We start from the raw sequence: 24,767 nt of genomic DNA, 5'->3' as shown, positions 1-24,767 counted from the left end.
AGAACACGGTAGTCAATAGCATAAAAAGTAGTTATCACATTTATCTTATTAATACCTTAAAATGAATTTTAAAATTAAAATGAGTTATTTAAGAATAAAAAGTCAAATCACAGACTACGAGGAAAATATTTGCAAACCACATATCTTTTTATAAAGTCGTGTATCCAAAATACACAAAAGATCTTGAAACTCAACCATAAGAAAACAACAACCTAACTGAAAAATACGCAAAAGATCTGAATGGACACCTCACCAAAGAAGATATACAATAAAAATATAAGCATATGAAAATGTGCTCAACATCATTTGTAATTAGGGAAATACAAATCAAAATGGCAATGTGATACCACTTCACACTTATTAGAGTGACATACATCCACAGAAACCTGACAATATCAATTGCTAGTAAGGATGCATAGCATCAGGAACATTCATTTTTGCTGATGAGAATGCAAAATGGTACAGACACTTTGGAAGAGAGTATGGCACTTTCTTGCAAAGCTAAACAGAGTATTAATATGCAATTCAGCAATGGCACTCCTAGGTATTTACCCAACTTATTTGAAAACATATCCATGCAAAAATCTGCATATGGGTTTTTATAGAAGCTTTATTCATAATCATGAAAAAATGGAGCAGCCAAGATATCCTTTAAATAGTATAATATATAAACAAAATGTTTTACATTTGTACATTGGGATACTATTCAGTGATAAAAGGAATGATACCAGTGTTTACCAGGGATGTGTGTGTGTATGTGTACGTGTTTATACATGTTTGTGGTTTTCCGTTTGAATTAGTGAAATATGAGAGAATTGTTAAAGTGGTGAAACATCTGTATAGTATTGTAATGACAGAAATGCTATGGTATCTATGATACTGAAAGGTAATGCTAAGTGACATTTTGCATTGTCAAAACCCAAAACACTTCCCATAACAAAGAGTGAACTTCAATTCATGCAATGTTTTAAACAAGCATTTAGGATATGGGGATAACCTAAAATGGAATGTAGACAATTACAAGAGAATTTAAATATATTACAAACGTATGAAACAACATCACTGAAGGGGATGGGGTAAAAAGGTGCTGACCTAAGTAATTTTGAAAATGAGTGAAGTCTCAAAGAAGGTAAAAGTAGCAGTATACAAACACTGTACACTAGTTGATAAAGTTGTGTACCGTGGGGTTCACTTAATAATTCTAATTCTAATTCTAATTCTAATAACTCTAATAATTCTATACTATACATATATACTGTAATAAAACAAATAATGGGTGGTTAATGATGAAAGCTAGGTTTCTATCATTGGTGTCATTGGAGTTTACAGATAAGAAAGGAGAAGAAGCTAGAATGATCCATGTGGCATGGATTAGCATTGAAGGGATCAATAGAAACTCAGGTTTACATTCATATAGATACAGGTGACTAAACAGATAAATATTTATAGATAGGTAACACAGGTAAGTATATATACAGGTATTTCCTTGTTCTACAAGTGGAGGGATGAGAAGCAAAGACTTCAGTTGCACTAAGCACATGGAACACATTATCCAATGAAAAGAACCAGGGCTCCTTGAGAAAAAGGCTGGTTCTAGGACTAGGGCAGGTAATATACTTGAGGAGCCTACAGCATTGTGTAGTGTCATAAAGTACGAAAGTAGTTGCCCTTCCTTCCACACACCACACACACACACACACACACACACAAGCACACACACACACACACACAATGATGGGGTATGTCAAAGAAACAAAAGAGCCAATGGAAAAAAGCTTCCAATGGCTAAAATTGAAAAAATTTGAGCAAGAAGATAAAGTAAGTAGTGATGAATTATAATCAAAATGTAAAATAAATATCCATGAGTCCATAATGACATAAATAAATGAATAAATAAATGAATAAAGCAGAACAGAAAAGTCTTCAATGCAGAAAAATGTCAAATAAATTGAGTAGATTTTCTGTCCTTACTACCCTTTCCTTAATTTGGGCTGCACAGAGTGACTTCTTTCCAAAGAATACAGTATGCAAGGTGGGTGGGGAGGAAGAGGAACTTTGCTGTAAAAAAAAAAAAAAAAAAAAAAAAAAAAAATCTGACAAAATACTTCAGTGAGGAGATCAGGTAAAAAATAAGTCAGGTTGATAATATGGAGTATTGGCATGATGTAATAAGAATGGCTTTAGCTTTAGCTTTAGCTCTGTGGTCTTCTGCCCCAAAACTCACTCCTCTAGTCTATGCCTGAGAAAAACATCTGACAAATCTAAAATGAAAGCCATTTTACAAAATACCCATTCTACCAAATACCAGTTCTCCTCAAAGTTCTCAAAACTTCAACAGGGAAAGTCTGAGAAAAAGTTACACCAAGAAGAGGCTAAGGAGACATGACTAATAAATAGAATACTAATTCTGAATGAGATGCTAGAATAAAAAACAAAGGAGATTAGGTAAAAACTAAGGCAATCTGAATAAAATATTAATTACAGTAGATAATGTGTCAATATTGGTTCATTATTTTTGACAAATGTACATTCTAATGTAATCTGTTAATAACAGGGGAAACTGGGTGTTAAATTGTATTCTTCCACTTTCATGCTGCTGATAAAGACATACCCGAGACTGGCAATTTACAAAAGAAAGAGATTTATTGGACTTAACAGTTCCACCTGTCCCGGGAGGCCTCACAATCATGGCAGAAGGCAAAGAGGAGCAAGTCACATCCTCCGTGGATGGCGGCAGGCAAAGAGCGAGCTTGTGCGGGGTAACGCCTCTTTTTAAAACCATCAGATCTCCTGAGATTTACTCACTATCACAAGAACAGCGTAGGAAAGACTCGCCCTCATAATCCAATTCCCTTCCACTGGGTTCCTCCCGCAACACATGGGAATTGTGGGAGTTACAATTCAAGATAAGATTTGGGAGGGGACACAGCCAAACTATATCACAAATAAATGGAATTCTCTGTACTGTCTTTGAAATTTTCTGTAAATCCAAAACTACTCTCAAATAAAACTTTTATTGCACAACGGAATATGATTCAGCTGTTAAAAAAAAAATTGAAATCCTGCCACTGGCAGCAACATGGATGAAACTGGAGGTCATCACGTTAAGTGAAATAAGCCAGGCATGGGTAGGCAAATATCACATGTTCTCACTCATTTGTGAGCTAAGAAAGTGGATCTAATGGAGCTAGAGTGTATAGTGGTGGATACCAGGTTCAGAAGAGTAGAAGGGAAGGAGAATAAAGAGAAGTTGGTTAAGGCATACAAATATACAGTTAGATAGAAAAAATAAATTCTAGCATTCAAGAGTAGAGTAGGGAAATTATGGTTAGTAATAATTTATTGTATATCTCAAAATGGCTAGAAAAAAACAATTGCAATGTTCCCAACACAAAGAAAAGATAAATGGTTGAGGTGATGGATATCCCAATTACACTGATTTTATCATTACACATATTCAGTCATCAAAATATCACCTGTACCCCAAAATATAACTCTTAAATATCAATAAAAATTATTATATATAAGAAATCAATTACATCAAAATGAATCTGTAAATTCAAAGCAATTGAGATCAAATTAATCAAAGGAGTTTTTTACATAGACAAGCTAATTCTTAAAATTATATGAAAGAGCAACCATTCAAAAAATAGCAAAGAATTATCAAAGAACAAGTTCAGAAGACTGCAATTAATGATGCAGCAATTTTTGTAATTATTTTTCATAATATATTTTAGGGATAATGTAATTGGGGAAAATGACCTATCTAATAAATGGTCCTAAGATAAACTTTCATTCAAAGATAAAAAATAAACTGGATTTCCATTTTATACTAACGATAAATGTTATTGGCATTAAAATACTAAATGTGAACAATTAAAATATGTTGGAACAAAACAGAAAAGAATAACTTCATGACTGCAAGATAATCAATAATTTTGTAATAATGTGTTTTAAAAATCAAAATCAAAATGGTGGTACTCTATTCAAATACATTGAAAAATGAATCTCTGTGTATCACAAAATGATTTAAAAGGCAAACCACAGACTACATAAAAAAAGTGTTTGAACAAGGTGGCCATCAAAGGGACACACATCTGAGATGATAAAGATCTCTCACAATACAAAAATAAGACAGACTGCAAATAGTTAAGAAAATAAGAGATAGTGGCAAAGACTATAAATAGGCAGTTCACTGATAAGGGAAATAAAATGACTAATAAGAAAAACAGATAATCTACTTCATTGCCAGTGAGGGCAATGCAAGTTAAAACTGTGAGAAGCAATCAGTGTCTCAGAAGCATTGGTGAAACTATACGCAAACAAGATTTCGCCCTCACTGCTTTTGAGATTTAGTTGGCACCAACATTCTAGACAGGAAAGTGGAAATATCCATTTAAGATGCCTGTACCCTACTATCAAGGAATTCAATTCCTAGTTACATATTTTAAAGCAGTACTTTAAAAAATTGACCACCATTCCCAGTTAAAAAAAAAATTTGTACTACAATCTCATACAAATATACTTTTTTTTAAGGGGAAAAAAAAAGGTCCGTGAAACAATACCCTTACTATATGTGATACATTCAGATATTTTCTTTTCTTTTCTCTCTTATTCCATTCCATTCTGTTTTGATTTTTAAATATTAAGGAGACATGTGCAAGCATGTTTATTGTGTATTTTTTGTAACAATGAGAAAATATAAAATAGCTATCAAGCAAAGAATGAATGTATAGTGAATAAATGCAAGAGAAAATTACATCAACCTAAATAAATCTTAAAAATATATTGAGATAAAAATTAGGCCCAGAATCATACTTTCATATAAAATTTATGAACATACAAAATGAAATTATTTTGAGGTGTAAACATATTTAATAAAAATATATGATAAGCACTAGAATGATAACCATGAAATTCGGGATTTACACCTCCAGGGAGTAAAGGAGAGAGTATGGAACTGAGAAATCCTATAAAGGAGGTTTTAGTTATATTTATAAGGTTGTATTGCTTAAACTAGAGGGTAAGCACTTGGAAATCCATGTAGTATTCCATTTTTAGTGTGCTTAAAATATTTCATTATAATAAAAAGGAACCCAATATACAGAAATAATTATAAGAAGCAAGCTTTATAGCTATTGTGATACTTATCTTTGCATAATAACTTTATTCAAACTAAAATAATTAATTCAAACTTGGTGTCCTCTTGGAGTTAAGATCTGGTATATTTCCAAAAAGCTCACTGAGTGAATTCATCATATTTGCATCTGGTTTTGAATCTTTATTAAACCACCTTGATCTCTTCAGTTTTCCTTGTCACTGAAAGCCCAGAAGTGAATTGGTAGTTTTTTTCATATGTAAGAAAAGTTTGCTGGTCAGGCATGGTGGCTTACGCCTGTAATCCCAGCACTTTGGGAGGCAGAGGTGGGTGGATCACCTGAGGTCCGGAGTTTGAGACCAGCCTGCCCAACATGGCAAAGCCCTGTCTCTGCTAAAAATACAAAAATTAGCTGGGCATGGGGGCGTGTGCCTGAAATCCCAGCTACTTGGGAGGCTGAGGGAGGAGAATTGCTTGAACCCGGGAGACGGATATTGCAGTGAGCCCAGATCACGACACTGCACTCCAGCTGGGCGACAGAGTAAGACTCCGCCTCAAAAAAAAAAAAAAAATAATAATAATAATTGCTAACCACAGTATCTTACCAAAATTCTACATGGAAACCTATGGCTTTTTAAAGAGTAAACCCTCAGTTTCATGTGGATTTTACTCAAGCTGAATCTGTTTAAATATTAAATTTTCCTCAGGCAAAAATATGCTTTCATTTTCAGGTTTTTGAACTAAAAATGAAGTATCTTTAACAACGAATTTGCTGGGCTAAAGAGTATGAGCTGAGTCGTTCAATTTAGAAGAATAGCACATCTAGACAGCATTGTAATGGCTCAGTAGCGCATAATTTAATGTGTGAATCTTTGCTACATTTTTATAAGCTCACAGGCAAATCTGATTTATTTAAATTAATGCTTAGTTTTTAAGATATACTCCATTTATTTGAAATTATAAATTGAGTTGATGACAAACATTATCAATGACCTTACTATATATGTGTGTCTTGGTTAACTGATGTCCACTTGGAAAAGACAGATGACAGGACAGTAGAGGCTATTGGATATCATGAAGACTGATATCTTTGGCCTTTGTAGAGTGAAGCACATTTGCTGTCGATTTAAATGCCAGCTGTTCATTTCAGGCAGAGCCAGACAAAATAAGAAAGAAAGTACAAGGAAAGGATCTGTACCTTCAAAAGATATGAATACAGGTGCAATAACTTAAAATGTCAGTGAGTGGAATTTTCATGTTAAATACATGTAAGTGAGGAGAAAAAAAGGAGAAAACATACAAGTTGTATTTTTCTCTAATTTGAATCATAGATATTGCCACTTCATATAATTTTTAAATTCCTAAAGTATTATATTTTTGGTGTATAACTATGGAAATATGGAAAAATAACAAAATAACCTCCCATCAATCACCATCAAATATAAGAAATAGAACATTATCCATATTGTTGTAATTGTCTGTATATTCCTGTCCCCCCAAATTTCATCCATTGTCTTCTCTCAAACCTGTAATTTATATAATTTTAGTTTGCTGCTTTTTTACTTAAAATAGTATCATGAATTTGTTAGCCTTCTACTTTCTATAATTCTGCCCTCCTTTTTCCACTTATTCTTGATTGTAAATTGTTTCTTTGTTATGTTATTACATATTTTCAAACCACATGTTTTAAAGTTACAAATTCTATTTTTCTATCCTGTTGTTTACACTTTGTAATTTCCTGTGGAATTTTACAAAGTGTAAAGTTAATATTTTATATCTTCTTACAAAGAAAAGTGTTATAGTCTTATAAGATTTTAAGTCATCACCGCTGCCTTAAAATATGAATACTGTTTTTCAGGGTTGGCCTTTCTAACTCCACAAAGTGGATTTTTAAAGTTGTTTTTGATAGATCATTCTTATTTATATTTAACTTAAATGCTTACATATTTCTTTGTTTACCATTGTTTTTTGCATCTCTTGATTCCTGAAGTACATTTCTCAAAATCTTAATGAAGATTTATTAGTGGTAATTTCTCTCAGATTTTCACATTTATAGAAGCCCTTATTTCACCCTCCTTAAAATATTTTATGCAATCATGAGACCATAATTTTAAGTTTACAGAATTTTTTCCCAAAATAGTTTAAAGATATTATTCTGAGGTGTTCTGGTTTCCATTTTTCTCATAAAAAGCTGTAGAGGATGTGGAGAAATAGGAGCGCTTTTACACTGTTGGTGGGAGTGTAAATTAGTTCAACCATTATGGAAGACAGTGTGGTTTTTCCTCAAGGATCTAGAACTAGAAATACGATTTGACTCAGCAATCCCATTACTGGGTATATACCCAAAGGATTGTAACTCATTCTACTATAAAGACACATGCACATGCATGTTTACTGTGGCACTGTTAACAATAGCATAGACTTGGAACCAACCCAAATGCCCATCAGTGATAGACTGGATCAAGAAAATGTGGCACATATACACCATGGAATACTATGCAGCCATAAAAAGAATGAGTTCATGTCCTTTACAGGGACATGGATGAAGCTGGAAACCATCATTCTCAGCAAACTGAACAAGAACAGAAAACCAAACACCACATGTTCTCACTGATAAGTGGGAGTTGAACAATGAGAACACATGGACACAGGGAAGGGAGCATCACACACTGGGGCCTGTTGGGGGATGGGGGACTAGGGGAGGGATAGCATTAGGAGAAATACCTAATGTAGATGATGGATTGGGTGCAGCAAACCACCATGTCACATGTATACCTATGTAACAAACCTGTGCATTCTGCACATGTACCCCAGAACTTAAAGTATAATTTAAAAAAAAGAAAAAAAAAGTATATTGTCAGGCTTACAGTCATTCCTTTGCAAGTTATTTGCTTTTTACTCTATCTGCGTATAAGTGCTTCTCTTTGCCATTGATAATCTGGTTTCACAATGACATATCTAGGTATGGATTTTCTGGTATTTATTATGCTTAGGCTATGCTATGCTTTCAAAGTCTATAGATCAGAATACCCATCCCCTCCTCATGAATATTCTCTACTGCCTTACCTGATATACTTCATAAAATATACTTTATATTTGACTTATGCACATGTCTCCCTTGATTAGAATGTAAGCTTTATGTAGGTGGCAATTTTGTTTGTTTTATTTACTGTTGTATTTCTAGTGTCTAGATAGTGCCTGGGCTTTATGTAAGATTTAAAAGTTATATGTGTGTGTGTTATATATAAACTAAGAGACATAGACTAATCTATATTCTGGAATTAGAAGAAAAATGATTCTAAATCAAATCTCAGAGGAAAAAAAGAAATTAAATACTAAAGAAAAGGATACCTATGTTGGAAAATCTAAAAGAATAGTGGCTGTTTACTGAAAAAAAATGATTTGTATATTTAAAAGAAAATTAGTATATGTGACAACAATGGCATGCAAGTTGGAAGAAGAGAAGATAGACTTGAATGATGTAATGTCTGGACAGATGTCAAAATCACAATTTAGCATTATATTTGATGAATTAAGGAGACATGCAGTAATACTACGGTAAATAATGAATAGGAAAAGAATGCATAACTTTCAAATTGAGATCATGACAACAATTTTTAAAACACTTAAATAAAAATAAGGCAAGAAAATAGAAAGTAAAGAATCATAGGCAGATGAGTCAAATAGCCCTTTGTAATGTGGTAGTTATAAATTAAATATATGTTATTTATTTATTAAATGTAAGTGGGCTAAATGTTACAATAATATGAAAAAAGGTTTTAGGTTATGAACAATAATGAGTGAAATTGTAAATGTTAGAAAACACATCTAACACATTAGTAAATAAACGTATGACATGTAAATCTAACTTTTAAAAAGCTGGCCTATGATATGGTAGCTGTAGGGAAGAAACAATTACAAGAGATAATGATATAAGGTAGACATATAGAGGAAATATGAGAATTCCAAAAATTAACAAAAGTATAAGACAAACCAGGCCAGTCTATAAAGATACTGAATGATTTTAGTATTGCTCTTAATTACTGATAGAGCATGAAGACAAAACTCAATAAAAATAGACAATGATAGAAAAGAGTCTAGACTCAGGTATATTATGAACACTTGAGTTTCAACAAGATAGCATTGCAGAGCAAATTTGTAGAAGCAGTCTTTTTAATACCTGGTGCTAGGGCTGACTGGATATACATGTGGGAAAAAAATACTTGAATACTGTCTTTTACCATGTACGTAAAAGTAACATCTGGATTATTTCAATCAAATTATGATAGACAAAACAAAAGTTACTAGAAGATAATACAGGAGAATTTATTTATGGGCTGAAGTTAAGGTCAGTCTTCTTAAATAGAATGCAAAATACATGAATAAAGGGGAAATTTATAAATTAGATTACAATAAAATTAACAATTTCTGTTTATTAAGACACCATCAAGAGACCAAACAGAAAAGTCTTAGACTAGAACAGTAAGTTTGTAACACATATAAATGACAAAAGGAATTATATTCAGAATTCATTTTTAATTCTATAAAGGAATGAGAAAAAGAAAAACAGTAGAAAAATGAACAAGAGGTGTTAACAAGCAATTTTAAAAAAAGGACGCCCAAACAGCCAATTAAACATAAGAAAATATGCTAAGACTATTAGTGATGAGGGAAATTTACAAGCTAAAACTAAAATAAAACAACACACTTACCAAAGTGGCTAAAATTAAAAGTACTAACTAAGAATTGGAGTGCAGGAGGAACAATGGAAATTTCATAAACTGCAAATGGGGAGGCAAATTTGCACAATTTGGAAAACTCAATAGCAGAATCTAATATAACTTATCATATATACATGTCCAATATCTATACGTGGCTAATAGCTGCTGAATTGGATAATGGAAAACATTTATATCATCTCAGAATGTTCTGTTGGATGGTGCTGATCTACTATTAACATGTTCAAGTCAGACAGTACCTTTGGCTAATTTGGTCCCCAAAAATCTTTCTTTCACTAAGATTTGGATATTTTCTTGAAATGATTTAGATGCTGTATTTTTTAGGGTGTGGTGTGGCTGTTACAAAAAATGAAAAAATAGCAGTGGCTCAGGCAAACGGCAAATATATAACCCTTTCCAAGTGGAAGCAATCTGTTTCATGACATCAAATAATACAGGCCCTGCCAGTTTATGGCTTTGCCAGCTTCCTCATGCAGGTCTTATCTCAGGTCTGAGATGGCTGTTCTAACCCCCACCATTACATCCATACTCCAACAAAATTACAATAGGGAAAGAACAGGAAGAACCTGCCCCTTTTCTCGTAAACCACATAACTCTGAAATAGCGTATATTGCTTCCTTCCAGTCCAAGAAAGTAATCTTCAACTTGATGTCCATGTGCCTAGCTAAAATTCCTATTCCTGTAGAAGATAGAAAGATTTGATTTTGTTAACCCATCTAGCAATCCTTCCTATATATAGCTCCCTTTTATACTCTTTTAAACATGTAATTTAGTTTTCCTGCTTCCCTCTATAGCTATTCAGATAGACATGTAAAATTTTGATTGCAAACATTCAGAACATCAAACAAGATATTTATATTATCATCTGATTTCTATAGTAGAATTCTTATTGTCAATTTTGAGCTCCCTACAACTGTAAGTAGTGAGTTACCCCAAACAGGAAATAGAAATTCACTCCCATTCAGAAAAACGTTTTGCAGAAACAAAATGTCAATACAAAAAGATCTCACAGCTGACAAGATTATCAAGTTTTAATGAGCAGTAAAATCTGCTGTATGCCATCTATTCACCTGTGTGTGAAAGCTGAGTATTTGCATTGGAAATCTGTTCCTACTTATATTGTAAAATGGAGTGCAATAATTACAGTTAATTTTTGCACAGTGCAGCACATAGTAAGCATTAATTAATGATTGTTTTACATAGTATTTAATAAAAGACTTATTTAATGGAGATGCATATTGTGTATGTAAACCATTCTCTTCACTGAATATAAATGCAAGTTAAATCAAATGTATATGGGTAAAATTTATCAGATTAATAATTTCATATAAATTCTTAATAATTGAGAAATCTCTATTATTTCAGGTTTTTTTCTTTTGAGATAGGCCACATGAAAGGAAAAATCAGATGCTCAGATTATATTTTATTTTTTGAAAGTGAACAAATAAAAGGATCTTTATGATAAATAGTATGACTACACAACTCTTCAGCCAGAGAACATAAGCCTTCATTTGATGACCCTGTGCTCGTGATTTACAAAGTGGCTGGCACCATAACACACTTGTGACAACAAGGTCAGGTTTGACATTGCTATCTATTCAGGTGGTAGACACTATATTAACAGAGATTGATGGAATACTGAGTCATTTACTAAAAATTTGCCTTCCAATTTGTCTGTTCATCATTTGTATGATGGAGTACCAGGACTCTATAATATAGTAATAGGACTTTTGTCAAAGGAAGTAAAGGTTATTAAGAAAAAAAAAAACTCTCAAGAGATGCCTCTAGGCCAACTACAGATAAACATGTCATAATCCCCTTGACATTTCATGTGTGAATTTTTTTTATCAAACACTTCCTCATGTCTACCATTTCTTTCTTCACATCTTTATCTTTATACCCTCAAATTATCTCCTTCTGTATAAAACTCTCTCCTCACCTGAAGCTTCTATGTCAAAAATACCAGACCACAAAGCCAATGTACTGGCTCCCAGAGACTCACATATAAAATCGAAGAGACTGATGCTTAACTAGGGGATAGGATTATGTATTTGAGAAATACTAGAAACTGGGGGAGGGGGCAGGAAACGGGAAGATTAGGAACATACAGTGATTGACTTACCTCCAAATTTAAGCTGCAGATAACTATAATGACACTCTGAGAAAAAGAAAAACCACCTGTGTCTTGTTGTATCAAAATCGTACTTAATCCTCTTTAAATTTTTACTTAGTTGAACTATTACGAAGCCCCAATCCTTAGAAATTAGTGGAAAGCATTCCCATTTGTCTACTTCCATTTTATGTAGTTACCCAGCTATTAGCAAAACTATACCAGAACAACGTAGCATACATAACTATATCTTTCTACAGTGCCCCATAGTGCTCTGACCACTAACTAATAAAATGACATATAGGTAGAGAGAATGTTCCTTAGATGTGTGTTCTTTCCGAATTTTTAGTTTCTTGAAGAATGGAAATATTATGTATCACTTGCTCAGTAGTAAACAACTTTGTTCTATTATATTTATTAGGTTTTCACAACAAGAGAGAATCTCACAGAGGAATATTTGTTTGTTACGTTTTGAACCTCTGGTCTATACATCAGGAATCAGTCATCTCTGGAAGTTTAACCAATTTTTGTAGAGGCATTCAGATCACACTATCACCATAGGACAATCATACATTACTACATTTTTATTATAATTGTTGGTTATTTTTTAAAAATTTGAATAATTTTATTTGTGTACTTTCTATGTTCGGATTTCAAGTTAAATTACCATAAATGTGATTGTTTTCACCTTTTCTTTCTAAGCCTACCCCAATACAGGATGTAATCATATTACATCTGTATTACTGCAATACATTCCTAAATGTAGTAGGAGGCACCAGCAATATAACATTGGTGCAATTGATACTACAGCCTTGAGACACTCTTTTAAGCAAATTGCTAGAAACAAACAACTGAAAATGAAAATCTAACCTTTATCAGCTCTACATTGCTACCAAATTCTCAGTTCAATAGTTGAAGCCCTATAACATCATATATCACACCCTGCATGTCCACACTAGCAATTACAGTCTGAAATCTAAACCTATGCTTCAGTCCAAGCATCATCTCCAAAACAAAAGAGAATAAGTAAGGAGATGAGTTAAATGTATTATTTTAAAATATGTATTAGTCCATTTTCACACTGCTGATAAAAACATACCCAAGACTAGGCAATTTACAAAAGAAAGAACTTTAATGGACTTACAGTTCTACATGGCTAGGGAGACCTCAGAATCAAGGTAGAAGGTGAAAGGCACTTCTTACATGGTGGTGGTAACAAAAAGAATGAGAGCCAATGAAAGGGGTTTCACTGGATAAAACCATCAGATCTCGTGAAACTTATTCACTACCACAAGAACAGTATGAAGGAAACTGCCCCCATGATTCAATTATCTCTCACTGTGTCCCTCACATAGCACATGGGAATTATGGGAGTACAATTCAAGATGAGATTTGAGTGGGGACAGAGAGCGAAACCATATGAGTGGTAGCTGGCTCCTCCCAAAATCTCATGTCATCACATTTCAAAACCAATCATGCCATCCCAACAGTCCCCCCAAAGTCAATGCATTTCAGCATTACCTCTGAAATCCACAGTCCAAAGTCTCACCTGAGAAAGGCCAAGTCCCTTCTGCCTGTGAGCCTGTAAAATCAAAAGCAAGTTAGTCACTTCCTAGATATTATGGGGTACAGGCATTGGGTAAATACAGCCATTCCAAATGGGATAAATTGGCCAAAACAAAGGGGCTACAGGCCCCACGCAAGTTCAAAATCCAGTGAGGCAGTCACATCTTAAAGCTCCAAAATGATCTCCTTTGACTCTGTCTCACATCCAGGTCATACTGATGCAAGAGGTTTGTTCCCATGGTCTTGGACAGCTCCACCTCTGTGGCTTTTCAGAGTACAACTTCCTTCCTGGCTGCTTTCATGGGCTGGCATTGAGTTTCTGTGGCTTTTCCAAGGAAATGGTGCAAGCTGTCAATGGATCTACCATTCTGGGATATGGAGGATGGTGGCCCTCTTCTCAAAGCTCCACTAGGTGGTGTCCCAGTAGGGACTCTGTGTGGGGGCTCTGACCCCATATTTTCCTTCTGCATTGCCCTAGCAGAGGTTCTCCATGAGGGCTCTGTCCCTGTAGCAAACTTCTGCCTGGGCATCCAGGTGTTTCCACACATGTTCTGAAATCTAGGCAGAGGTTTCCAAACCTCAGTTCTTGACTTCTGTGCACTCACAGGCTCACCTCGTGGAAACTGCCAAGGCTTGGGGCTTGTACCCTCTGAAGCCACGACCAGAGCTCTGTGTTGGCTCCTTTCAGCCATGCCTCGAGCAGCTGGGACACAGGACACCAAGTCCCTAGGCTGCACACAACCTGGAGATCCTGGTCCTGGCCCATGAAACCACTTTTTCCTCCTAGGCCTCTCAGCCTGTGATGGGAGGGGCTGCCATGAAGACCTCTGACATGCCCTGGAGTCATTTTCCCCCATTGTCTTGGGGATTAACATTCAGCTCCTCGTTACTTATGCAAATTTCTGCAGGCAGCTTGACTTTCTCCTCAGAAAATGGGATTTTCTTTTGTCTTGCACTGTCAGGCTGCAAATTTTCCAAACTTGTATGCTCTCCTTCCCTTATAAAACTGAATGTCTTTAACAGCACCCAAGTCACTTATTCAATGCTTTGCTGCTTAGAAATTTCTTCTACCAGATCCCCTAAATCATCTCTCTCAAGTTGAAAGTTCCACAAATCTCTAGGGCAGGGGCAAAATGCCACCAGTCTCTTTGCTAAAACAGCAAGAGTCACCTTTGCTTCAGTTCCCAACAAGTTCCTCATTTCTATCTGAAACCACCTCAGCCTGGACTTTATTGTCCATATCATGATCAGCATTTTGGGCAAAGCCATTCAACAAGTCTCTAGGAAGTTCCAAAGTGTCCCACATTTTCCTGTCTTCTTCTGAGCCCTCCAAACTCTTCCAACCCCTGCCTGTTACCCAGTTTTAAAGTTGCTTCCACATTTTTGGGTATCTTTTCAGTAGCACCCCACTCTACTGATATCAGTTTACTGCATTAATCCATTTTCACACTGCTGATAAAGACATCCCCAAGACTGGGCATTTTATAAAAGGAAGAGGTTTAATGGACTTACAGTCTCATGTGGCTAGGGAGGCCTCACAATCATGGCAGAAGGTGAAAGGCACTTCTTACGTGGTGGCAGCAAGAGACAGAATGAGAACCAAGTGAAAGGGGTTTCTCACCTTATAAAACCATCAGATCTTGTGAGACTTATTCACTACCATGAGAACAGTATGTGAGATACCACCCCCATGATTCAATTATCTCCCACTGGGTCCCTCACACAACAAATGGGAATTAAGGGAGCACAATTCAAGATGAGATTTGGGTGGGGACACAGAGCCAAACCTTATCAAAATGGTATATAACAGTGAAAATATGCTCAAGTCACTATCCTTGAACCAGAGCCATGAAAGAACAAGGTAGATTTGGGAAACAGTAAATAGTTTTGTGTGGCTTCAATATAAACAAGATGGCCAGGAAAAATGCAAACTGTTAAGAAATGTCTATGTCATATTAAAGAACCAAGATTTTATGCAACATACACAAATTCATTGAAGAATTTTAAGCAGAACAGTAACTTGATTAGATTTGTACTTAAGAAAACTGTCCTTGAAAGCCTGTGGATGATTTATTGTCAGGGAGAGAGATTAGGGAGTTTAGTTTGGAAGTCCAAATGAAAAATGATGATGGCCCCAAATAAGAAAATGATACTGGAAGAGAATGATTTGAGGACAGGAGTTATTTCTTATCCCTTTCTTTTGGCCACAACACTTAGCAGAGTGCTTATCACCTATCTGTCCTTAATTTCAAAATGACTCTATAGGTAAGAAAAAGTAACTAGTGTCAAAATGTGACAAAAATATAAATAACTGTCACATTTTATAGTTTATTCATTTAACACTATGTTATTAAATGTCTCTGATATGGTTTGGATGTGTGTTCCCTCTCTATCTCATGTTGAAATGTGATTCCTAATGTTGGAGGTAGGCCATAGTGGGAGGCATTCCATCGTGGGGGTGGATCCCTCATGAATGGTTTAGCACCATCCCTTTGGTGATGAGTGATTTCTTGCCCAGTTCATGAGAGATCTTGTTGGTTAAAACGGTCTGGGACTTCTTCCTTCTCTCTCTTGCTCCTCCTCTCTCCATGTGATATGTGGGCTGCCCCCTTTACCTCCCACCATGATTGTAAGCTGCCTGAGACCCTCACCAGAAACTGAGCAGATGGTGGTGCCATGCTTGCTGTACAACCTGCAGAACCATGAACCAAGTAAACCTCTTACCTCAGGCATTTTTTATAGCAATGAAAAATGGACCAACACAGTCTCTGAGAGTACTGTTACAACCAGTCTGTTAGCAGACTTATTATGAACCACCTCCCCACTACAGAATGCTTTTCATTCTGGTTCCATCATGTTTATGGTAAAAACACTCAAAGAGGAAAATTCAGCCCTCTTTCACTTATCTAATTTACTCCTTATTTCAGCCAAAAGAAAACAAGCCAAACATCCCCATTAAATCTTTTCCCTATCCAGTAAATACAAAGCTACTCAATTTCCCTGGCTAATAACACACATGTTATCATGAATGTTTTTCTCTTTAATTCACTTTGCTTTCTCAGCCATAGTGTCAGTTTATTGAGGGTAAGGATTTAATTTCTCAACACTTCTAGAATTGTACAAGGTGCAGCATGATAGACACTTTAAAATAATGTTGGTTTATTAGTTCCTAAATTTAGGCATATTTAAGTCACTGATATTATTTTACATTAAAATACAATTACAGTTGAGGAGGGATGATTTTCATATCACTGTGATGTACAGGTGCTCTAGACAGCTTTGAAAGTTTGAAACTTTGTAGGTTTTTCTGAATATTTAAGATGTCGTATTTTATTATTGTTACGTGCAAAAGAAAGGAACTGTGGCTGTGACTTGCATAAAAAAAATTCAGAAGGATGGAAAAGTCAAGTCTAAACAGGCTTTTCTTCGCAAAATCCTAGATGTAAGTGTGTCACCAAGATAAAAGCCATGGAAGCATTGTATGAAAACCTTGTATTGATCCAATTTTACTGATAGAATTAATTGCAATGGATTTTGTTCTCTTATTTACATAATACAATTTATAACTACATTTTAGTAATATTAATCTGAACCTTTTACCTTTTAGGTTCAAAGTGATTTGTTAAATGTGCTTATGACTTTAATAGTGAGAAATAACCATAAAAATTCACTAACCCATGTTTGGACTCAAGGCTGCTTGTGCATGGGCCACACCCAGGCCTTGCAATCATTAATTAAGGCAAGGGTCAGTGTGAAAATGGGGAAAAAAATTACAGGTGCACAAATTGAATACTGCTGAAGGTCTATTTGCCTGGCTTGTCAGTCTTAGCTACCACCTCATCATGGGAAGAAAGGGGGTCATAACAAAGCATATTCAAGAAACATTTATTTAGTGCCAGTTATATGCCGGGCAACCAAACCCTGAAGCTATAAATCTGAGCCATCCCCGGAACCTGACAATCTGCAAGGATCAATGGTGTCCTCTGAAATTCAAAGACCAGACCAGATCATTTATTTCAGCTCAACTACTATGTATCCAGTCCTCAAAATATATGTCTAGTTATCCAACTAAATAATTTAATTGGCTCTTGTCTAACTCTGAGTTGACCAATTTTGTCCCTCAGACTTTGCATAACATTTACCTCTCCGGGAAAGCTGGAAACAAAGCAAATGCAAATAGCTTTTACCTCTCTTCTAGGTAATTCCCTTCTCAAATAGAAAAGATAAAAGGAAAAGCCTGGCTAGGTGTGATGGCTCACGTCTGTAATCCCAGCAGTTTGGAAAACTGAGGCAAAAGGATTGCTTAAGCCAGGAGTTCAAGGTACAGTGGGCCGTCATCACCCACTGCACTCCAGCCAGTCAATGGAGCCAGACCGTCTACAGAGATTTAAAAAAAAAAGTCTAATTAATTTTATCTACTAAATATCTTGAATCTCTTCACTGCATTCCACAGTCCTTGTTATCACCTGCTCTTGCCTGGACAATGGCAAGTGCTAATTATAATTTCTGGATGTTCTCCTTCATATCCACTCTTGCCCCTTCAATCCATTCTTCCTAGAGCAGCAAGGGCAATCCTTTGAAATCTGAATCAGTACCTGTATACCCTACGTAAAATTTTCAATTACTTCTCATAACATGTAGAATAAAGAACACAATACATGGCTCTAAATAACATGAGCTCTAAAATTCCATGTGATTTTAGCTCTGTATCATGCTACTTTACCTGAAACCCGTGCTCTCTGTAAGACAGGCTATTTAAGTTTCTGTACTTCACCTTGATACTTTGCACTTACTGGAATCTTCTCACTGTCTGTATAACTTCTCTTCCCCAGTTTGCCTGGTTAGTTCTTTAAAGCTACACTAGCTGATATGGAAGCCACTAGCCATATGGCTATTGGGCACTTGAAATGTGGCTGGTTAGAATTGAGATGTGTTATATAGATACACTGAACTATACACTGGATTTCAAATACTTAGTAATAAAAATATAAAATAGTAGGTCTTCTGTTAAGTACTCTTACCACCAAAGGAAAAGCCAAAACAGAGCGATAGCAGCAAAAAACCCAAAGGGGATGGGAGAAACCTTTTGGAGGTAATGGATACATTTACAGCATTGACAGTGGTGGTGGTTCATATATGTATAGTTATCTCCAAACCCATCACGTTGTGTACATTAAACATGTACAGCTTTTTGTATGCCAATCACACCACAATAAAGTGGTTATAATACACACAGGCACACATACACAAAGAATGTAAAATAGTTCATCACTAATTTTTATATGATTGTGTGACAGAAGAATAGGAAATTAAGGTAACCAAGGTTTAAAACATAAGCAAAAAAAAAAAAAAAAAAAAAAAAAAAACAAGCAGGTGCATCCAATTCTAGGCAAGAGTAAGCAGCATACAGGCCACATCCTCACTCCTGTGATAACAAGTTTCCACTTAAGCCTCTGCATGGCTGTAGGCCAAGTCTCCACTTCAGCCACTGATTAGTTGTGGGCCAGTCCTTCACAGGGTGTAACCAATTGGAGTCTAAAGGGTCTCTAGTGATGGCAGATAAGGTGTCTTTTTCTTCCAAAAGGGAAATTTTGGCTGAGGGGATCCCTCTTGGCAGTAGGTCCAACTTGTGAGCTTGTTCACAATAGTAGTGGCACTGGTGTCTGATGAGTGGCACTCATTGAGTTGTCACCGAGCTGAAGCCTAAAGCGTGAACACACATGGAGAGATGATAGCTCTGGAATCTCGGACAGTAATGGCATTGGTGTCTGGAGTACTAGCACCCTTCTGCTGCATTGGTAACAGTATGCAAGGGATGGATGCTTGTGAAGTATTCAGGGAGCCTATTATAGGAACATAGTTGTGTGCAAAGTTACAGTGGCCCTGGGCGTGGCCTCTGAGCGTGGCCTAAGCCCAAGCTCTCTATGGCAGCTGAGCTGGTGTCCAGAATGCAGGCATGCTCAGAGAGATTTTGGCTCTGGGGCTTGGAGTGCAAACTAGTTTGCTATGACAGTGCTCCAGCTTCTGAGATGTAAGCAGTTAAAGTGCAACCACAGAGCACAGGGCTGGAGTATGGGCACTTTGGATATAGCCATAGCTTTGGAGTTGGGGCATACAGAAGATTTGGAGAGGTGGCATTTCTTTTCCCAAAGCAGCTCAACAATGGCTGCTTTTTATGGGGTTAGAGTTTTGTACCCAACTCTTCCTCTCTAGAGTTTCCTGGTGGAAATGGATGTTTGTTACCTCAGTTACAAAAGGAACCAGTGTTCTCAACAGAGCTGGCCACTGGAAACCAAGGTGGTTCCAGCCACATGGCTGATACCTACAGCCTCTGCCTTTCTTCTTTGTTCTTAGACATTTACTGGCATTTCAGGGATGTCGATCTCACCAGTATTTCTTTCTGTGTGTATATTCTCCATTTGTTGTTGTTTGTTTGGTTTTAATTTTTTTTTTTTTTTTGCTTTTTTTGAGGGGGTTGGGGGGATGAATACTGCTATTTCCTACTCTGCCACCTTGTCCCTTGTTGATGTCATTTCAAAGTCATGTAAATATGTTTTTCTCACAGTAATGCAGAAAGATAGGAACAGAAAGATGGGTACTGTAATCTTAATTTGTGTCGGTGAGAAAATTGAGGGTCTGAAAGTTTATAAGGCAAGCCTGAATTTGAATTCTGAGTCTCTCATATTTAAAATCACAAAAACACACCTATTCTGATGCTGAATTTTTATGACACAGTTGAGTATAACAGACAAACAGAGAGCCAAATCATGAGTGAACTCCCATTCACAATTGCTTCAAAGAGAATAAAATACCTAGGAATCCACCTTACAAGGGACGTGAAGGACCTCTTCAAGGAGAACTACAAACCACTGCTCAATGAAATTAAAGAGGATACAAACAAATGGAAGAACATTCCATGCTCATGGGTAGGAAGAATCAATATCGTGAAAATGGCCATACTGCCCAAGGTAATTTATAGATTCAATGCCATCCCCATCAAGCTACCAATGACTTTCTTCACAGAATTGGAAAAAACTACTTTAAAGTTCATATGGAACCAAAAAAGAGCCTGCATCACCAAGTCAATCCTAAGCCAAAAGAACAAAGCTGGAGGCATCACGCTATCTTACTTCAAACTATACTACAAGGCTACAGTAACCAAAACAGCATGGTACTGTTACCAAAACAGAGATATAGACCAGTGGAACAGAACAGAGCCCTCAGAAATAACGCCGCATATCTACAACTATCTGATCTTTGACAAACCTGAGAAAAACAAGCAATGGGGAAAGGATTCCCTATTTAATAAATGGTGCTGGGAAAACTGGCTAGCCATATGTAGAAAGCTGAAACTGGATCCCTTCCTTACACTTTATACAAAAATCAATTCAAGATGGATTAAAGACTTAAATGTTAGACCTAAAACCATAAAAACCCTAGAAGAAAACCTTGGCATTACCATTCAGGACATAGGCACGGGCAAGGACTTCATGTCTAAAACACCAAAAGCAATGGCAACACAAGCCAAAATTGACAAATGGGATCTAATTAAACTAAAGAGCTTCTGCACAGCAAAAGAAACTACCATCAGAGTGAACAGGCAACCCACAAAATGGGAGAAAATTTTTGCAACCTACTCATCTGACAAAGGGCTAATATCCAGAATCTACAATGAACTCCAACAAATTTACAAGAAAAAAACAAACAACCCCATCAAAAAGTGGGCGAAGGACATGAACAGACACTTCTCAAAAGAAGACATTTATGCAGCCAAAAAACACATGAAAAAGTGCTCATCATCACTGGCCATCAGAGAAATGCAAATCAAAACCACAATGAGATATCAACTCACACCAGTTAGAATGGCAATCATTAAAAAGTCAGGAAACAACAGCTGCTGGAGAGGATGTGGAGAAATAGGAACACTTTTACACTGTTGGTGGGACTGTAAACTAGTTCAACCATTGTGGAAGTCAGTGTGGCGATTCCTCAGGGACCTAGAACTAGAAATACCATTTGACCCAGCCATCCCATTACTGGGTATATACCCAAAGGACTATAAATCATGCTGCTATAAAGACACATGCACACGTATGTTTATTGCGGCACTATTCACAATAGCAAAGACTTGGAACCAACCCAAATGTCCAACAATGATAGACTGGATTAAAAAAACGTGGCACATATACACCATGGAATACTATGCAGCCATAAAAAATGATGAGTTCATGTTCTTTGTAGGGACATGGATGAAACTGGAAATCATCATTCTCAGTACACTATCGCAAGAACAAAAAACCAAACACCGCATATTCTCACTCATAGGTGGGAATTGAACAATGAGAACACATGGACACAGGAAGGGGAACATCACACTCTGGGGACTGTTGTGGGGTGGGGGGAGGGGGGAGGGATAGCATTGGGAGATATACCTAATGCTAGATGACGAGTTAGTGGGTGCAGCGCACCAGCATGTCACATGTATACATATGTAACTAACCTGCACATTGTGCACATGTACCCTAAAACTTAAAGTATAATAATAAAATTTAAAAAAAGAAAATATTGACATAGGAAGTAAATAAGGTTCTCACCAACTTTCTCTTTCTATATATTCTTTTGTTAACAATTACAGTTGTAGTTTATAATACTGAGCAAAGGGAGAGCTGGCATCTCTGTCTCACCATGGATCAATATAATGACTCCATTAGCACAAAACACCTAGCTATCATTACCTCAATTTGTGTATGCAATACATTGTAAAGTTGTCATAGAACATTCTTTATTCTATGCTTTAATGTCATGATATTTAGGAATGGCCATTATCTGGGAGCAATGTTGCCATATAAGGCCCATTAAACTATGAGCCACACTTAAAAGAATTTCAATTAAAAAGATTTTTAGACGCTGGGGCTCTTTCAAAATCCTTTCTGTTCCTTTGCAAAATATGTGGTTTCTTTTTGGCTAAAGATTGTAACACCTTTTTCATTTGCTAGAATATTCTACCCTCAAAGTAAAAGTCTTATTAACATAATCAAAAACTGAAATGCATTTCTCAAAATTAATATAAATTAACTGCTGAGCAATTTAGTCCATTGCTTTTGACAGACATGTCACTAAATTGTGAAAACGAAATGCTGCTAAGTGGCAGAGATCATGACACTGAGGATGAAATGTAGACTCTAGGGCCCAAAGCAGCTATATGAGAAGCAAGTCATGCAAGGTCTTCAAATAGAAAAAAACTTGGGGGAAAATTTGTAGCAAAAACTTATTTTGTAAGATGACAACTTGTTCTATATTTACCATTGCTATATTTTATAATAACGTAGAGAGAATTCTCACCCACCCGCATCATGGATGACAGCCCAGTGCCTTCATGCATAATCCTCTCACCTTGCTCTCAGAAACTCTAGTTCCCTGAAGGTCTTCTGTTCTTTTAGCTGGAGATACTAGGCATATCACAGAAGCAACACATTTCACACCAGCACATAGGCATTGAGCTAAGCTTCCTATGTAGCCAATTCAACGCAAGCATTACTAAGCAATTCTAACAGAATGATGGTTGACACTTTAGCCTCTCTGTAACAGCCAAGAAACACAGAAATCAGGCAGTGACCACAAATAATAGTTTCTGGAACAATTAACATTATGAGGATATATGAGTGTCCCAGCCCAATAACTTAGAATTTTTCAAACATGAGAAATTTATCTTTTGTGAAAGCAAACAAACCAAGCGTGAAGTCTATAAACGTGAATGTGAATGCAAAGATGGATAAAAAGTATTCATGTTAACTCAATGACTTATCTGGAAGAGAACGTTTATCCTGTGGTGTGGAGGCTAGCATTAAGGAGTCAGCCCAGCTGCTTTCTTCACCTTACAATAAGCACATGTCACATTATCAGCTGTAACATTCCACTTCCATATCTTTGCACATACTATTCCCCTGTCCCCAGAAGTGCAGCCTCTGCGAACCTCCACTGTCTCCTTCTTTTGCAATTACTCTTGACACCATAGAATTAATGATTTACTCCAATTGTCTTATTCTCTGGTAGTCTATACTACATAATTTAATCATTTAGATAACTGAATAATCTGTGGACATCTGGCACATTCTGAAGAAGTCCAAAGGAACGTCAGAGGAAGAGAATAAAATGACTTTGCGTGCACACACACACACATACACACAAATTTTCCATCTGAAATTTGGGAGTGATGGGAAACATATCACTTCCACTGATACCCACGCCAATATTACCAGGCAAAATATAAGGGATGCTACAATTATTTGAAGAACTAAATCACTCATTTCCTGCTTAACTGAATTATTGATCTTTCTCACCTCTCACCTCATCTAGATGTGTGGGTTGCTCTGCCTCATGGCGATTGAGATGGAAAACAAAGTCCCTTCATGTCACCAATATCTACATCTGTAACTAAATAAGCTAGACAGATATTTCTTTGACTATTGGAATTGTTAAAAGTAGAACAGACATTTTAACTGTTTTGAAAACAGATGCTTCTATAAAGTAAAATGAGAAAACCTTTTATCCCTTATCTCCAAAGTCATTCCCCAACAGACTATATGTTTTCAGGGTGACGGAGTGTATGTATGTGTAATATTGAAGGGACTTGCTATTCTAGGAACAATAGGGGAATAACTATCTTTATCTCTCACCTTTTCTCTTCCAACCTGCTCTTCTTTCCCAGCTCTTAAGGAAAATATCTTAAACTCACAGCTTTATGATCATTTTCAGGCATTAAAGGAATATTTATTTTTTAGGTCTAGAAAATTCCAGGTTGATCTAAATCAAATGTTCTGTATCTTAATTCAAAAGTTCTCTGCTGTTCCTCAGCTCAAGACTGACACAGACTGGAGAATCTGAAGTGGGAAAATGGGTGTGGTCTGTTTTCTTCCCTTTGGGCTCTTTTCTTCTTTATTTTCTTCGCTGTTATGGTCATTTTTCTTTCCCCCCTGTCTTTTAACCTGCTTTTGTTTCTATTTCATCCAGGATCAGATGACACAGGAAGGAAGGATGGAAGAACATATACATGACTTATTCAACACCGATTGTCACCTGAGGTCAGTAGCTGTATTCCTGTTGTTGCTATGATAAATTACTACACATTTTTTTTTTTTTTTGCTTAAAATAGAGGAAATTACTTACCTTAGAGTTCTGGAAGTCAGACATTCAGAATTAATTTTATGGGACTGAAATTGGGATGTTAATAGGGCTACACTCGTTCTGGAGTCTC

The 24,767-nt window shown here is 36.2% G+C and overlaps 1 long non-coding RNA gene across 8 annotated transcripts in view; it reads right to left on the bottom strand.

The window, feature by feature from the left end:
* LOC106634982 (uncharacterized) overlaps nt 1–24,767 on the bottom strand; it is a 109,569-nt gene that overhangs the window by 16,551 nt on the left and 68,251 nt on the right. For 6 of the 8 annotated variants that reach the window (XR_008625881.2, XR_010112766.1, XR_008625879.1 and 3 more), the window contains one exon: nt 13,497–13,529. The exons of the other annotated variants lie outside the window; for them this stretch is intronic. This is a non-coding gene — a long non-coding RNA (uncharacterized LOC106634982). The remainder of the gene's footprint in view (nt 1–13,496; nt 13,530–24,767) is intronic. 8 annotated transcript variants of the gene reach the window in all.

This window comes from Pan paniscus, chromosome 6 (assembly GCF_029289425.2).
Source record: "Pan paniscus chromosome 6, NHGRI_mPanPan1-v2.0_pri, whole genome shotgun sequence".
NCBI lineage: Eukaryota > Metazoa > Chordata > Mammalia > Primates > Hominidae > Pan > Pan paniscus.
Note: the sequence above shows the minus strand (reverse complement) of the source record. Positions and strands in the feature narration are given on the sequence as shown.